The sequence below is a fragment of the Nanorana parkeri genome, unplaced genomic scaffold (assembly GCF_000935625.1).
Source record: "Nanorana parkeri isolate BGI_ZX_2015 unplaced genomic scaffold, ASM93562v1 scaffold546, whole genome shotgun sequence".
Classification (NCBI taxonomy): Eukaryota; Metazoa; Chordata; class Amphibia; order Anura; family Dicroglossidae; genus Nanorana; species Nanorana parkeri.
The window spans coordinates 171,247-186,123 of NW_017306814.1; the positions used below are offsets into that span (position 1 = coordinate 171,247).

A 14,877-nucleotide genomic window follows, 5' to 3' on the forward strand; every position below is an offset into this window, starting at 1 on the left:
CCCCTCTCCCCGCTCCGATCTGCCAGCGCTGACTGGCGGAACGGACGGGGGAGGGGGCGGGTACAGCTGGCTCTGCCTCTAGATAGGCAGAGCCAGCTGTCACTCACGTAGCTGGTCGGATCCCGTTGTCTAAGCCGGGATCCGCTCCAGCTGTCGCGTCTCAGTATACAGCGAGCTGTAGCTCACGGTATACTGAGCTTAGGGTAACGGGAGGACGCTAGTTTGTGTCCTCCCGTTACCCTGAGGAGAACTATGGGGAAAAACACTGACCCCATAGTTCTCCTTTAAGGAAGCCTGATTAGCTAAGAAGCCGGCTCCATGCTCCCATGTCATCAGGTCACGAGGAAGCATGGAGCCGGCTTTCTGGCCAATTAGGAAGCCACGGGGCGGGTAATGAGTCGTCACCCGGATCAATCAGGAAGCTGGGCGGCGAGTCATTACACGCCATGCGGCTTCCTGATTGGCCGGAAAGCCAGTTCCATGCTCCTTGGTGACGAGGGAGCATGGAGTCGGCTTCCTGATACCGGAAGTTCCGGTATTGAAATAAATATCGGGAGCATTTCGCCGAGTACGAGTACTCACCCAAATACTCAGTATCGGCACTGATACGATACTAGTATCAGTATCGGTGCATCCCTAATTTTCAGACTATCATTTTGTTGGGAATCAATTAAATCACCATGAAATGGTACACATTGGAGGACAGCCAATGATGGGCAGTTACTACATTTGTCCCATATGTATGTCATGGCGCTATCGTATTTTGCAGACATGGAACGGTGATAAAAAAGGGGTGGGGCTTGACAATAAGGGGGTGGAGCGTTGTGCATCTACAAATGCACACATTTCTGAAATGTTGTCAGATGTTTCATGGATATGGCGGTCCTTGGCTGTTGTAATGCATGTCATGCAAACATCAAATTTAGCTGTTCTGCGTGAAAGTCTTAAAACTGAACTCCAGGCAGGTATAAAGGGTACAAATCAATTTAGTTGTGTATTCAGTAATACATCACTAAATGCATTTTTATTTTCAGGCAGTATAAGGACCTAAATTTGACTTGGTACGAGGTATCAGCAGAGCTCAAAAAGAGAGTGGGAGAAGCAGCATTGGAGTTGCTGATAGGAGAAGATAGCAGAATGACAGATAAATACGCATTTTGTGTGCTGCTTCTCCTTTTACTGTCCTATCACAGGGTGGAGAAGAGACCTGTAAGTTAAAGTGAAACTACAGTAGAGAAAGATCAGATTTCCTACCAAGCTAGGCAGGACTGTACTGTGGTGGAAAGGGGCTAAAGGACTTGTTTATCCCAGCACACTAAAATATGTGCGTGTTAGTGTCCATTTGTAGAGGTCTTAAGGGGCATTGCGTGGCATTGTTACAATGGAATACTCTGTTTCCCATTTTATTATTACTTTACTGAAATGTCACAAAATGACATTTAATTCACGTACATGTTGGTGCGGTAACATTCAGGAACATGAGGTAAGATGCGGTCTATTTTGGAAAAAAATGCAGCACCACAATGCACCTCAACAAAGTGTTATGGCATATGTCTACTCAGGGCCGGCTTTTGGGGTGTTCGAGCTGTGCGGCCGCACAGGGCGCCATGGCAACAAGGGTGCCCGGCGGCCGACACAGCTCGCCCTTGGGGCGGCTACAGCCTGCAGCTCTTCAATTCGTCACCGCTCGGCTGGGCACCTCTTCTACGGTGCATGGGCACCTGGCTATAGCCCAGAGCCCTTTCTGTGCACTACAGATGGGTCATCCGGCTCAACACAATCTGCAAAACAGCTCGGCGCTGTAGAGGCCTGGGCAGTAGATAGTGGGCCCTAACCACATCTGCCTTCTGTTTGTCATGGACATTTTTATGAGGCAAGTGGGGAGGCAGACACTGCAAGGATTTATAGTAAACCTACAGCTACATCTTAAAGAGACCCTGTCACCAACATATAAAAAGCATAGTGAAATCAGCAATGGAAAAGCAAGTATTATACATATTACACTTATTTGCAGTGTTTTTTCTCTCCATAAATATTTTTTATTCACTTTCAAAGTACCTTGAAACTTGCTAGAAAAGATCACTAGTCAATTTCCTAGCACTACCCTCCAATTCACCTTGCACATCATAGCCTTCTCCTCTTCTAGGTGTGTCTAATTGCTCAAAGTACTCAATTTCTCTCTTTAGCCCCCTACATATATGTATCAGCCATGGACAGAGCAATATGGAATACTACTGAGTGTCACTTCAGTGACAACTCTGAATCTGCTGGGGCTGCTGACATCACATCCAAGATGGCAGCACCCAGCAGCAGTCTCAGGGCTTTTGGATATCTACACAAGGGAAACTTCTACAGGTAAATAACATGTATAAAATATGTTAAAGGCATGTATAATCCTGCTGATGATAAGGTCTCTTAAATCAAGAGGGTCAACATGACAACTACTCAACTAGCAATTGCAGAATGAGAGGTCAGCAATGGCAGCCTTCAACGCTTCTGTCATTATAAGTTTCCTTTAGGTTGATGTTGAATCAGAAACATTTCCATAAGCAGCTACTTTGCCAGTTTTCAGCAGTTTAGAGTTTACATATGGTCTCACCTGGACATGATGTTCATTCCTACCACAAGCCCTACTGAAGTCAAGTATTATTAGTTTATCCCTTTAAAATGGACTTCATTCTTTGGTTCTCTTGATGTAATTTTCTTAATTTACTTTGTTAATCTTACATTATCTAGACAATTGATATTAATATTCATTATTGTGCTTGTAGTACAGGTAATTCTTATGCTGCAGACGTGTCTTGTCTCTAATGGTTAAATCATCCAGCTGAAAAGGTATAGAACCAAATAAACATTCAGTGAAGCAGTGCAGGGAGCCTGACATATATGATGCTCTGTATGACTTCACACACGTCTCTATTCAGGGGGGATACTTTATAGTAAAAGTGATGGACAGCATATACAACACTTTTGTCAGGGACCCAGGGGGGCCGTTCCTTGTCAGGTTCGCAGGCGCGGGCATCGGGCACGGGTAGCTCCTCCCCCTGGCAGGGCATCTGACGCTGGTGTGACCAGTGCGCGTGCACGCCATTCCATGCCACAGGTGCTACTCAGGCTGGGGGAGGACTTCAGCCTTCACCACTTGCCCTCAGCCTTGTGACTGGACTCTGACAGGGGAAGCTTCCTGGTTGCCTTGACAGCCAGGGGGCGGGACTGGGTTCCCTGATTATTTAAAGCTGGTCAGAGCCTTGACTCATTGCTGAGTTATTCTACCTCATGGTGAACACCCAGCTCCCTCCTGTGAACCCGTTGTTTGATTTGACTTCCCGGCTACCGACCCTTTTGCTTGACCCTTCGACTACGATTTCTGCTGCCCGCCACGACCCGGAACTGGACCTGACTCCCCGATTGGACTATCCTTTTGTACTGCGATTTTTGGACTTTGTTCGTCCCTGCCAAGGGGTTCCACACCTGGCCCGTTACTCCAGCCCTGACAACTTTCCAACAGGCTACAAGTTTATTCATTGATTCTAAAGCATTTATTTTGTGAAAATCAGCTACAGGCAACAAGTGCAATCATGCAAATAAAACTAAATCAACTTTAATCTACATTTTATATACCGTAATCCTGCAAAGGAAGACATCATGTTTTTTTTCAATGTGTCTCAGGCGAGACTGCAGCATCTTGACCTATGGATTTGTATTGTGTAGCCCAGGGGTAGGCAACCTCAGCAGTCCAGTTGTAGTGAAATTATAAATCCCATTCTGCCTCGGCCCCTAGGAGTCATGCCTGTGGCTGTGAGAGCCATGCAATGCCTCATGGGACTTGTAGTTGTACAACAGCTGAAAGGTCGTGGTTTCTTATCCCTGGTGTAGCCTCCCTCTAATGTTCCAATGTGTACTAAAGGCAGCTGTATGGACGGATACAGTATGGTGCACACTTCTCCCCATAGGCTTTTGTATATTTTTTAAATTTGGTGTGGCTGTGCATGGTTCTACCCACATAACCCCATCATCATCCATTCACAGATCCTTCAACAGGAATTTGTAGTTCTTAATGAAATTCTAAGTGAAGTGATGTCACCACAATTGTAGTCCATTCATTCTTTCTCTCATCCATATTACAGAATGTAACTGTAAGGACATGGGCAGGAGAAAGGGTCTGCAAGAGCCAGAGCATTGCCCCCAAGATTCACTGGTCACAGCTGCAAAGCTTTACTGGCTCCAATGCAAATAAAAATGTACTTTTTTTATTAATATGAAGAGGCACACATTTTTTTTTTTTTTTTTTGAGAAGGAGGAATGGCATGGATTTTGGAATATTTATTATATGTTCAGAAGGCTTTTGCTAGGAATTGAAATAGGTAATTATTCCAAAAGCATACTTATAGGCCCACTGTTCTTTACTTATAATGCTGAATGTATGGTTGAATTTAAATTTGACTGAAAGGTTCACTGAAGTTGGGACTTCTGTATGTGGTTCCTCATGGTCTACAGAGCACTATGGAAGATGCTGATGCTGTATAAATGAATACATAGAAGTGACTAGAGCTGCAACAATTATTCGATTAAGTCGATTAAAATCGACGATTGAAAACGTTGCCAACGTTTTCCATCGAATTATTATTGCTGGGACTTGTTGTTCCTCTATAGATGCTGGTATTCTCCATCGCGCTGTATAATGTATTATTGCTGGGATTTGTAGTTCCTCTATAACTGGTCAGTGGTAATCTGCATTGTGCAGTATAATCATTATACAGCGCAATAGAGAATACCACAACCTATAAAGGACTACAAATCCCAGCAATAGCACATTATAGTATAATGTTGTACTATTGCTGGCATTTGTTGCATTCCTATATAGCTGCTGGTATTCTGCATTTCGCCGTATAATCATTATACAGCGCACTGCAGAATGCCACCAGCTATAGAGGACTACAAATCCCAGCAATAATACATTATATACAGTGCAATGCAGAATAATCCCAGCTACAGAGGACTACAAATCCCAGCAATAGTACATTATAGTATAATGTACTATTGCTACATTCCTCTATAGCTGCTGGTATTCTGCACTGCGCCGCTGTATAATGTACTATATTGCACACCACACTCTTTTTTTTACTTCCACCGCGCCAAGCTTGCTCCCGTGATGGACTACAATCTCAATAGAAACTAGTAGTCCATCACTGAACCCTTTTTTTTTTTTTATCCGATTAGTCGATTAATCGAACTTAATAATCGGCTAACTAATCGATTATGAAAATAATCGTTAGCTGCAGCCCTAGAAGTGACACTAAACTCAGGAGTTAAATCTTAAAAAGACATTCAAGTACCTAACTATTAACAAAAATGTATCTTATTTGTGTATCACTCGGCTGTAGCCACCGCTCCAAGCTCGCTCATGTAATTGACTACAATCTCATGTTTACTTCACTAATTTGTATTGAAATTGTAGTCCATCACGGGAGTGAGCTTGGAGCAGTGGCTGCTTTACAACACACACAGGGACCATGGGGAAAAAAAGTATCCACCCTCCAGAAGGAAGAACAGTGTCAGCATGAATTCAGAGATGATTTGAGAATCTACAGCTGAATGATACACAAATAAAATACATTTTTGTTAATAGTTAAGGTACTTGAATGTTTTTTTAAGATTTAACTCTTAAGTAATTGTCACTTTAAATAATCAGAACAATTCCTCTGCTTTGAGAAATCACAAAGTGTTAAAGTAGACGTAACAGACTGCTGACACTTTGTACGCTGTTGGCATGCAGGAGGCATGTTGCTAAGTGAATCCTCTGGCTTGCAAGCTTTGATTGAACACAATTGTATAGCTCTTTCCAAAGAGCAATGCAAGGCTAATGTGTTCAGTACTCTTCTACTGCTCATGCTGCCATCATACAACCTCATAATATATATTTTGCTGTCTGGAGAAGCCTTTGAGCCACACTGATCTCAGGGATCTTTATTCTCCCTTTTAATTTGTCTTGACAGTAGCAGAGGATGTCATAAGTAAACTGACAGATTTGATTTATTTACCGATAGGCTAAAGGCTGGTGGATGCTCTGCCTGAGAAGTCACAGCTAGATGCATTTGAAAAAGCTAATTCCAGTAAAAGGATACTAGCACAGTTTAGAGTGATGTCAGACTTTGCCACATCTAGAGATTAAAACATCAGCAGCATTGTGTAGGCTCTGTGTTCCTGCAATGTCCATCCTAGTGCTTTTCCTGCCCTATGGAAAGTCTGTCTTAGAAATGCAAAGCACAGAGTGTAAACAAAATGCTGCTTGTGGCTTTTATGGAGTGCAATCCACTAGAATACCACCAAACATTTTACATCTACATTGTTAAGAGTGGGAAAATGCTTACAACTTCAGCCAATCAACTTTTATTCTGCCGTCTATTGCGATCAATGGTACCATACACCACATTGATGTTTTCTTTTTTCAGTCATGGCACCCTTTAAAAGTGTGCAACAGCACCCCAGTCTAAAATGTCATAGATTTTAATCTATGGGGTCCCATGCAAAAACACACAAAAAGTGGGTTTCCCCCTTTACATCGAAGTGCCCCCTTGAAATCAAGATGTCACCCCTCTTCAGATCAGTAGCCCTCCTTCACATCAGGGACCCCCCCTTTCACATCAGAAGCCCCTCTTTCATATTAGAGTCCCCCCCTTTCACATCAGTAGCCCCCCTTCACATTAGTGCCCCTCTTTCACATCAGAAGCCCCCCTTCCATATCGGAAGCCCCTCTTCCATATTAGAGTTCCCCCTTTACATGAGGAGCCCCCTTCACCTCAGTTCCCCTCTTCATGTCACAGTCCCGCTACCACAACATTTTGAGGCACCCCTGAGGAAGCCAGAATGCACACCGGGGAGCCATGGCACCCTGGAAGAATAAGGTTGCTCTACATTACAGCTGAGCAGACCTCTTATGAAGAAATGACTTTATAGGTAGTTTAAGGGCTTTGAGGATGTAATTTTTTAAAACAGATATTGATGGATGTCTTTTCCATCCTGCGTAACTACGTATGACCTGCCGTGTGGCGAGATGTATTAAACATGGCACACCATTTCAGTACCAGTAATGCATGGCAGGTATTGTATTCTTGCACCCTACAGTCTTAGATCTGTCCTGGAAGTCTACCCGCTTGCCCCCTTCAGCCTACATTACCCTATCTCCAGCCCACGCCAACGTACAATTATCCTATAACAATCCACATCTTGCAATCTTTACACACGCAGCAATCCCCATTGCTCTCACTGCCCACCTTTACATCACTTAACCCCTTCTGCCATCATTTACTGCTATTACATTCTCTTTGTCTTTTATTCCATATTAGACAGAACCCAGATATTGCTTGCTAGATATTAAATGGATCAGTGTTGATGCTACCTATATGCCATCCAGGCATTGTATTAGCAATATGACATATTAGCATTGATTGTGCATCCTTTTGCTGACTCACAGCCTGTCCTGGAGCCGTGTCCCCTCCAGCCACCCTGTGCTTTTGTCTGTGTGCAGAGCTTTGTTAACCGAGAGGTAGAGCTGAGCATCATCCATAGAGGAGAGCGGCAATGCAGATGGGAGCTGTCCATGCGCTAAAGTGCTGAAACACTGCAGCTTCATATCAGCAATCAGCCATCTCCACATACCTGTTACACGTCAAATCTTTCTGCAGGCAGCCAAACTGTCCATCCTGAAGGTTGGGTTGTGGGATGTCTCCATCAGTCAAGTGTTCTAAATGTCATCTTCAGCTGTGGGGATGGTGTCAGATTAGCCAGAAGGTTTGCCTGCCAAAGAATGAGCTGGAAGGAGGCAGTGAAAGGGTCCTCCCAAGCAGTGAAAAGAAGAAGAAAGCTTCCAGATGGGATCCTCCCCCCAGCACCTTATTGGTTGCTTTGAAATTTTGAGCAAATGCTGAAACTAAATATTATCCTAACATGTTATAATCAAAGGAGATGTCATCAGCATATTCTGCTCATAGGTTTTCCATTCTCATCATTTTACTTTTATATGTCAGTGTATCAGAGCTCCCAACCATCCATAATTTGCAGGGACTATCCCCTTTCTGGAACTAAATCCCTCCATCCCTTTTACTTCCTCAGTTGTACCTTTTTTGGTCTGATGTACAGATATCTAATAAAATATATTTAAGTACCAAAATTGTTTTACTACATTAGGCTGTATTCACATGGGGCTTTCTGTAAATCCTGCAGCAAGAACCTACAGATTACTGCAGCATAAGTTCCAGGTGTCCCCATTAAGATGTGGCTACTGTGCCTGTTCAAGTTAATAGCAGGGTTACAGGGGGCGCATCAGTCAGCGATTGTATACATGTAATCATGCAGGGTACCATTACATGTGGTTTGGGATAGATGATTGTCCCTGGACGCATCTATCCTGCATCCATGGACAACCATTTCTCCTGAACTGCAGATAATCATGCGATTGCATGCAGACTACCGCTGCAGATGCAGCCACTGTCACCCTGTCATTTAATTGAACGGGCACAGTGGCTGCATCTGAATGGGGACACCTGAGATTCCTGCCGCAGGAATCTGCAGGTTCTTGATGCAGGAATCTCTGAGCGCAGAATAGGTCCCTGTGTTAAACCTTCTATCCAACCTTTACAAGTATTCAATATATTTTGAAAAGCCCCCCCCAAAAAAAAAAAAAAAATTTCACTCATGGTCCATGTAAATAGAGGTGTGGCGGAGGCGTGTCCCTTGCTATAATGTCCAATGGGTATCTCACCGTGTTTCTTACCGGTAAACCCCTATTTGAAATGGGTGCTGAAATGACTGCGGGTGGCACTGCCCCAATTAATGTAGAAACAAGATGTCACCAGCACACCAGAGATATGTGTCCAAACCACTTTTATTGATGTATATTTTCACAAGGATGGCAAGGTTTCGGGGCCATGCAGGGTCCCTTTATTAGGCTCAGTATGACAATATGTTTGGACACATATCTCCGGTGTGTTGGTGACATCTTGTTTCTGCATTGTACTGCATCCCTCTTTTCCTTCTCAGAAAGTTGGGAGGTTTGATGTGTGGCTTCCATAAACCTTTTACATCAGTCCCTGCACCAGGGCTGTAGCTACCATGGGGCGAGTGAGGCACTTGCCTCAGGCGCAGCTGAAAGGGGTCGGTCTGGCTGCGCCCCCTTGCCCCTGTTGCCATGGCGAGCACAGGGCAACAGTGGTGCCAGGTGGCCAACACAGCCACGGCTCACAGGGAGAAGAGGAGCTGCACAGGCTCCGTCTTCTCCTCTGATCCCCGCTGCTCTCCCCTACCTGTATGGGCAGAGAACTCTGTGTCCTCAATCTCTTTTTCTATTTCAAAAGGGAAATGTCAGGGCCCCCCCCCAATGCGCCACCATTCTGGAGGCGGGGGGGCATGATGTCACATACCGCACACGCCGGGGGGGCACAAATTTCTGTTCTTGCCTTGGGAGCAAAATTAGCTAGCTAGGGCTCTGCCCTGCACCAGGCAGCACTTTCATCACTTTCTGTTGTGGCTGTTCACTTCTCTACACTCAGAAACTTGACACTCCATGCTCCAAGCTTCAACAGATACAAGTGCTTTTTTTGGAGCTGTGCCGCATGTTTTTGGCACCATAGACTTTAACAGAAGTGCCTGCAATGCGTTTATGTGTGTTTTTGTGCCTTAAGAACTGCTTTCCTCCTGTAAAAGTGAATTTCATTGGCTAAAACAAAACCACCTGAAGATTGATACACATGCAAAAATGCTTATACAAAGCGTTTTTTCGGTATCGAGTACGAGTAGCGATATTTTTTCCTGGTACTCGCCGATATCGAATACCGATACCGGAAGTCCCATTAGGATGGCGTGTAATGACTCACCACCTGGCTTCCTGATTAGCCAGGAAGCTGAGCGGTGTGTGATGACTTGCCACCCGGCTTTCTAATTAGCCGGCTCCATGCTCCCTCGTCACCAGGTGATGGGAAAGCATGGAGCCAGGTTTCTGGCCAATCAGGAAGCCAAGGGGCGGGTAATGACTCGCTGCCCGGCTTCCTGGTTGGCCAGCTTCCCAACCAATCAGGAAGCCGAACTGCGAGTCATTACACGACGTCCGGCTTCCTGATTGGCTGGGAAGCAGGCTCCATGTTCCAGATCGGAGCATGGGAGCATGGAGACGGCTTTCTGGCCAATCAGGAAGCCGAAGGGGGGCGGGTAATGACTAGCCGCCCGGCTTCCTGATTGGCCAGGTTCCCGACCAATCAGGAAGCCAGACGGCGAGTCATTACACAGCTCTACTCTCTGCACAGAATATGTACAGTACAGTGATTATGTCAAGCTAACAACTGGGTTTGCAAAGGCATTTGGTGCACACAACATGGTTTTATATCCTTTGTGACTACTGACAAATATATTTAAATAAAAGGTTTTGTGTCGAGTTCAGCTTTGAACACACTATGAGTATGTATACGAATGCAATTAAGACCCATAGCTGACTAGAAAATCTGCTTGTCTATGGGACAGCCTAAGCCTTAATAAAGACTTTTAGAACATGCCAAACTGGGGTATTTTGGGTCATAAATAGCTTTCTTATTACTTGGCCATAGCCAAATAATCCCTCCCCAAACTCTCCTATAATTCATAGATTTTTTTAAGTGTGTTTATCTATCTATCTATCTATCTATCTATCTATCTATCTATCTATCTGTTTGTCTCTCTATTCTCTCTCTATATTATCTATCTACTTACCTATCTATTTCTCTCTATTTATTATCTATCTACCTATTTCTCTCTCTCTCTCTAATATCTATCTCCCTCTCTCTCTCTCATCAAACTAATTTTCTCTCTCATCGAACTACTTCTCTCTCTCATCGATCTACTTCTCTCTCTCTCCCTCTTCTATCTACCTCTCTCTCTTTCTCTCTCATCGATCTACTTCTCTCACTCTCTCTCTCTCATTAATCTACTTCTCTCTCTCATCAATCTACTTCTCTTTCTCATCAATCTACTTTCTCTCTCTCTCTCTCTCTCTCTCTCTCTCTACGATCTACTTCTCTCTCTCTCTTATCTATCTATCTATTTATTTATATTTCTCTCTCTTAGCTATCTATTCATTTCTCTCTATTATCTATCTATCTATCTATCTATCTATCTATCTATCTATCTATCTATCTATCTATCTATCTATCTATATCTATCTATCTATCTAGCTATCTATCTTTCTACATGGTTATTTCATTTGATAAACCTTCATTAAGAGAATGAAATAGTACTAAGCAATATACAGGGATTGGGAAAGGGTTAAGGTAAAGATTATGTTCTTGGTAGTGGGGGAGGGCTGCATTAAATTAATTTTACTGCTGCTGTTTTGCAAGGCATTGTCTGTGAGCATTGTGAAGAGACCGATCACATCAATGATCTATGATATGCTAGAGACTGGATACAAAACAGAGGCACCAAAACCTGCTGGAGAGAACTATTTTGTGCTACAAAATAAGTAACAAAATACACCCGTTCCTGGAAGATGCACGCCCCCTTCCACTCCATCTGTCAGGCTCAGTTATACAATCTGTGTTAGATGTATAGAGGTTCCTTTAGACTCAGCACACGGAAATATATGTGTTAGTGGGTTCCAGACATAGTTCAACAATACAGCAGGGCTCAAAATTTCCACTCGCCTGCTCGCATTTGTCGAGTAAAAATAAAGTGAGGGCGAGTGGAAATTTGGGTCTCCAAGTACCAGTCCGCGGGCCAACTCCGGCCCACGAGCCGACACTATGTGGCCCGCAACCAGCTGACATGTCAGGCACGCGGTCGCAGACTGTGTCGGACATTTCACAGTGCACTCCATTTCTCTGGACTAAAGACATACCACATTTCCTGTGAGGAAAACAACTCAGCCTGCCACACCGCTAAAGACCACTGGGTGGCACTGTTGGACCACAGCCTTCTAAACAGCAAGTACTAACTGCTAAGTTAGCTGTTTATATTGAACTAAACACTATCCCCATGAACCAGATGGCTGCATAATTGAGCTGCAAGCATTTCCTCCTAAAGTCATCTGTTATACTGTACTGCAACCACCATAGTCTTCTTCCAGTTGCCTATATTGAACGGCAAGTACCACCACCTAGGTCAGCTAATCATAGGGACCTATAGAGACTCTCCCCATTTTCCAGCTGACTGCATCGAACTGCAATTACTAAAACCAGACACTCTTGCCCTGTATTTTGTGATAAATACTAGTGCCACATATCACCCTGAAGGGGGGAAAGGGGGAGTATTTACATACGGCGACTCAGGATCGCTGTTGGCTGTTACCACGGTAACACCACATCACCTTATCTGAAGCTGAGATCCACATGCCTTTAGACCAGGTGGGCCTGGGGTATTACACCAGTACAGGAAGGATACATTATTATTGCAGAAGTAGAGGATGTTGTGCTAAATCTTTATAGTGGTTATGGTAGTTGTGTTTCCATCAGTAGCAGTGTTCCCGGAGTTGCCATCAGTCCACTGTCCAGGAAATCTGATGATAAGCTGAAATTTTCATCAGTTAACTGCAACATTGTCTTACATTGGGTGGGCAGTCCAGGGGCCATAGTAGTTATCTAGGGAGGTACCTCTGTGTTATTAAACCAAGTGGGTGGCAAAGCATCATCAGCCTTGGGACTAGGTTTCATCTCCCGATTGCCTCTTTTTCCTAATGTAATCTTGCAGCCATCTGTAAAAAGAAGCAAATTCATCTGGCAAACATATGTCTTCTTCAGTTTATTGAAAGGGATCAACTCTCCATTACTCTCCAAAAAGGATTCAGTCTTTGTGAACCCCCCGTACTTCCAATCTTGAAATACCCTAAAAATTAAACCGGGATGGAACTTGGGGTTCCCTTGGGGTCAGCATGAGATAATTACACGGAAAAAACAGAAATGTATTCTTCTCCCCAAATATTCCTAAGCCTTAAATGTAGCTTCAAAATAAATATATTTTATTAGATGTAAATCTTTGATGCCTTATCTAGGTTTAAGCAGTGTAAAGATTTTTGGCGGAGGTTTGATGTTTATTACTGACTGGGTCTTCCCCCCCCCTCTCCAAGAACCACATAAACATGTATGCGCATATATTATGAACATGCATTACCTTGTGCAAAGCAGTCAACATGCGGAGCTGCTTTTTAAAAGTGAACAATAACCTATGCCCACACATCCATCAGCCTGGGGTATCTGTCCGGGTTGTGTGCCTGATAGGCATTTACATTATAGTCCAATTCATCAGGATCTAATGATAATTATCTGAAATCTATGGATTCTTTTACACTTGCATGGAAAAAGGAATAATGGCATACCTTGAAATGCTATTACCCTGGGTCCAAGTCTTTCTCCTTATGAGGGATTAAATATAGTCAATATTTTTTAACTGAGAAATCCAACTTTATATCAGGTATTTTCTTTTAATATTTACATTTAATAACCTTGCAAACATTTGGGATACACCAACGCACACATTATACAGTAAATATACATTACATGTATTGTATGTACATATAGAGAAAGCAGGAGAAAGGAAATACTCCACTACTGTAAAATCTTTAATCATTTATAATATTTTAAAAGACTTGAAAAATCCAGTGGGAACAGGGTCATGTAACTTAATTAAAAATACACAGGATTAGTCCTCTGGTAAAGAATGGTAATTACATGGCTTCTTCCGGGAATCTAAAGTAATAGATCAGGAACTGATCCAGACATACATCTCTGCATACTTAGTACATTAGCATAAAACAGGTAACATGTTGGTGTAAAAAATACAGTTTGACTATGGGCTAGATAACATCAGGCACACTGACGCGTGTTTGCAACACTTGCAAACTGCATACACAAATTAAAGTGTTTCTTTTTTATAGGACATATTGTTAATCTGCATTGCTCTACATGAGCCCATTCTAGTCTGCTGAAAGGGGTCCACAAGCACAGCACATGTCATAACTCACAACAATACATATTATGGTATGAACAAGCCCTATTCCGTTTCTTGTTTGGTGTGTGTACTACTTGAGAACATCCTGGTACCCCCTCCCATGCATTGCCCTCTAATATATTTATAGAAGCGATTTAACTGAGTGATCCACAGGAACTAAAATAAACTGAAATCTTATTTCTAGTCATCACATACCAGAACATTAGTTCTGTTAGTTTTGCATCTTGCTCTGACCCTTTGAGTAGTGTGCTGGGCTTCTTTAATAACATAGCTCAAACTTTTAAAGTAACACATATGAAACTGAAGTACCATATTAGAAATCACCATCTATTAATCTACTGACTCTAAGCTATCAGGCTTCATTAACATGGGGCATGTTGTAGACTCTATGGAGACACAGGAGCTGTGCATCCTCACACGCTGCCTCCCGAAGAGCCGAGTTGGCATGGACCTGGATCCATTATGTATGTGTCCGAGGCCATACTTCCTGTGTGTGTGGCTGTCAAAACTCTGAGCTGCGGGAAGCAGGGTGTGATGGCGCACAGCTCTTGCATCTTTATAGAGTTACATGAGATGTTCGTATGCTTCTTCCCGCAAATCCAGGTGCATAAAAAAAGACCCCCTGACGTTGTACGGGGCAAAACGCCTTTTGTGAATGAGGCCTTAAAGGAGAACTATGAGGTGAGTGATTTTCACTCAACCTCTTAGTTCGAGCCGACATTTGACAATTAAACTGTCACACGTCGGCTCAATAGATCAGGAAGTGAGCAAACACATTAGGAGAACTATGGGGAAAAGAACGGACCCCATAGTTCTCCTTTAAAGACTGATTGCCTTGGGTAATGAACACTATTACTCTTTGTAGTATGTTAGTAAATTGACACAGATTAAAGAGCAAACTTCACTGCACTT

At 43.3% G+C, this 14,877-nt stretch overlaps 1 protein-coding gene across 1 annotated transcript in view; it reads right to left on the reverse strand.

Annotated features, from left to right (window-relative positions):
- Positions 1–7,874, reverse strand: part of CLVS1 (clavesin 1) — a 73,412-nt gene extending 65,538 nt beyond the window's left edge. The window contains exon 1 of the mRNA XM_018561813.1: positions 7,660–7,874. The gene's annotated coding sequence lies outside the window, so the exon portion shown is untranslated. The remainder of the gene's footprint in view (positions 1–7,659) is intronic.
- Between the last annotated feature and the right edge of the window lie 7,003 nt (positions 7,875–14,877).